Here is a 3,857-nt window from a genome sequence, read left to right as displayed (position 1 = left end):
TACATCGGGGGAGGGGGGTGGATGCTGTGGAGATGGGGCGGAGGGGAGAGACGCGTATTCTCGCGGATTCTCGCGGAGATGCGTGATGGACGGGAGATACGGCGTGGAGGCTCGATTTTTGGTGTTTCTATCGATTTTGCTTTATTAATGATCCTCGGCATGATCGAGGACAGTCGCAGTCGATGCGTTACCGGGAGAGATCGATCATTCTATAGTGCGCTCAGTCCATTTGTGCGTCATTGCTCAATGATGTCGCGCGTTTATGCGTGGGAGAGGGGAGGAAGGAAGGGTTGGAGAGGATTGGTTGCGCGTGGTTCATCGTGGTTTGGAGAGATCGTCCTTGAGAATTGGAGAGAAATTGGGCTGTTTAAATTTTTATCAGTAATACTTTTCTACCTTAGGATAGGATGAAATTGAAATTACTCAAATTATTTAAGACTGATGCGACTATTAATAATCATATACATATCATATTATGTGAAAAACAAATATTCTAAGCATCCAATCCAATTTACTTATCAATTCAATTCACTTTTCACGATTGAAATTTCAATTTCCTTAAAATTCGAATGTAGAAAACTCGGAGGATCAAGACAAACAAAGAAAAAAAGGGGGAAAAAAATGTTTCCTACCTAAAACACCATAATCAGCTGCAATCTCAAAGGATGAAATCGCTCGTTCATTCAAGCATGTTCATTTTTAACTGTTCGCGGAACGGGGACTAATTAAAGACGGAGGGAAATTTCGTAGGACGAGACACAAAGGGGGAGGGAGGAGGGATCGTCGTCTTCGTCTTCTATATTGGCTCGTAAGGGTGGCTCTTATAAAGCGGAGCAATTATCCGGGTAAAATACTCTCCGAAATTTCCGTGATAAATTTCAGCCTGTAATAAGGGTGAGTCGCAAGTCATTTGGTCGGGCTTGCGGGGAGGGTGGGCATCGGGTGCTTCAATAGAAATTCTTTTCGACCCCCACCCCGTGCTCGTGGATGCTCGAGGGCGCGCGCGCGTATCGTCGTTTAATTTAAACATTTGTCGCTGATCCCATTCGATACTACGGCAAGTAGATTCCTCTAAGGGTGGAAAGCTAATGATTACCGGCGTCTGAATGTAGTGAAAAGTTGGGAACGGGGTGTGTGCGTTACTCGACGTCGTTCTTGCCTTCGTGGCAAATGGAAAAGTTAGGTTAGGGAATCGAAATTAAAATGTAGAGTAGTGAAAGTGTGGGGCTGTGAAAGTGTTTAAGATATAAAGGAGTAATTTTCTTATCCTTTTCCGAGGAAAGGGTTGGAATATCGTTCCAAAGGAATTTCGTATTTTATTTTATGTAGACTTCGCGTTTATTATTCGATGTAATATTGAATAAATATTTTGTCCATTATTTATGGATTAATTTATTTTTTTCTTTCTTTTTTTTGGAAAATATGAAGAATCGTATAGGATGGATAGAATTCACATAAGATTTGCTATTCTCATTTTTTTCTGAAGATTTTGAAGATTTATATAATTCATTGGAAATATTATTTATTCGATGGCGAAAAATAAATGAATGAAAGAAGGAAAATAAAGTTTTATAAAATATAAAGTAAGATAATGGGGGATATAATCTTTTTTAAAAATATGCAATTAATATTTGATTTTATGGCGATCTTCGAACTTACTCGAATGAGGTTGAATGCAAACTTAGCGTCGTGTATGAAATATACGATGCAATTACGCGGATCTATTGTTCGGTTTCTAAAATACGCAAGACACGACGAAGTAAATTTTGGATTTATAGCTCAATCTCAACTTCATAATGGCTTCGTATAACTTTTAGACGGGACTAAACACTTCGTCCATTAAAATAGAACTTTATTATTGCATATATATATATATATAATATAGCTTGAAAAATTATTAAATAGTATAATAGTATTTTTTATTTAAATAATTAACAACAAATGATATCTTTTAATATATCTTATATGATATCACGATGAAATTCACAATTATTTTAAAAAATTTTATTAGAAATCGTGATCCATTACTATCTTCATTATAATCTTCGTTATCATGTATGATAATTCGTTAATGTGAACAGAACGATTACTTTTCACCATTAAATCTGTTTATTATGTAACAATTGATGAATCGAGTGACGAGATAAAAACAGGGTAATAAAATAATAATGGGGAAGAGAAAATTCAAGACGACATAAAACCTGGCTTGTAATTAAGCTCTTGCCCTTGAACTTAAGCTCCTTAGAGGTTTTCTGAGGCAGTGAAATTCCCGCATACCCGTCAACGTCTAATGAGGGGATTGCGGATGAAGTTTCAGGCTAGAAAGGGGCAATTAGGCAAACTGTGTTTGCTCTAGCTCTCGAAGAAACCTGCGCACAATGGTAGCTAGTGATCTTCAATTATTAGCAAATAATACCTTAAAATGCGATATTTCCAGCTTCAAATACTATCTTGTTGGAGAATGACAAAAAAGAAAAAATAAAATATATACATATAGACATACGTATATAAAATTTATAAAGTTTATACAACGTAACAAAAACACGACAAAACGATCGAAAATAAATTATATCTTCCTTTTTTTCCCCTTCATCCCTGATATCATTATTATACGAGTATTCTACACAGCTATTTTATTATAATTCTCAAAAAACCTATAAAAACGTCAACGAAACTACCTGAACTCTTGCAGATCGAAGAAATAAAAAGAAAAAAGAAAAAAATCCTCCCATTTCCCCGCGAAACGACAAAACAAACGCATCGAAAGAATCATCCCCAGCCCGAGTGAATCCTCGAGCGACTATCTCAATCCGAGCAGAGGCAAGAAAGATCACCACCAACGGGACAAAATTAAACGACCTCATCATCATTAGAACCCGGCCACCTAATTACCGGGAATGTCTTAGACGCGGATGACATCGTCAACGAGCACAGACAATCGGGCGCCGGAGGAGAAGATGCGAGGCACCCTCTCTCTCTCTCTCTTCCTCCGTCTTCCACTTCCACTACATCCGCGTGACAAGTAAGGATGAGACGGATCGGTGTGCACGAGGGGATGAAAGCTTATTAATAGGGGTTTCTCGAGGGAGAAAGGGGGAGTGGAAGGCTTAGAGGGAAGAACGAGAGAGTAACGAGGCCTTGAGGGGGTTGGTTGTTGTTTCCGTTTCCGTGCTTCCGTCCCGCAGCAGGTTGGAGAAGCAAAGGGGGGAGGAGGGCTGGAGAAAAAAGTAACAGACTCCCCGCAAATAACCCTCCCCCTCCCCCACGACGCTCGACGCGGGGCGTGGCCAAGGTCTCGTGGTGATGGCAACGCTTGGCCAATCGAGGCTCGCCGTCGCGCAACCCCCTCGTTGGCCACCTTCAGCCTTGAGGGTGAAAAAATATTGACCGTGGCGAAGGGGGGTATTCTGCGGTCCATTTGGGGGTTGCGGAGGTGAAACACAACGTCGGACTGCTGATTGCTGGCGAAGAGTGGCGAGCGGGGAGGGGTTGGTTGGAGCGTGCGGGTGAATACTCCCCCCCTTCCTCCTCCTCCTCCTCCCTCTCCCTCCCCCCTCGTCACGTGCGGGATCATTAGCCGGATATATCCTTAGTCCTGCTCGCCAACCCTCTCCGATAGCAGTGATCCTCGTGGCTGACATCATTATCCTGGGACGACGTTCAGCGCCAGCGCGGCTCGGCCATCCTTCGGGGTTGGCCCCCTCGTCGTCATCGTTCCAGTTCGGTTTCCTCGTGTTCCTCGTTTCCCCCGTTTTCGTGTTTCGTGTTTCGTCGAAACCGTGTCCCACCGGGCGGATATAACCCCTCGTCTTCTTGTTTTCCACGCCGGGTATTTCGTATTTTCCGAGGGGGGATGA

The sequence above is a fragment of the Apis dorsata genome, unplaced genomic scaffold, assembly GCF_000469605.1.
Source record: "Apis dorsata unplaced genomic scaffold, Apis dorsata 1.3 scaffold_220, whole genome shotgun sequence".
Classification (NCBI taxonomy): domain Eukaryota; kingdom Metazoa; phylum Arthropoda; class Insecta; order Hymenoptera; family Apidae; genus Apis; species Apis dorsata.
This window is presented reverse-complemented; position numbering follows the sequence as displayed.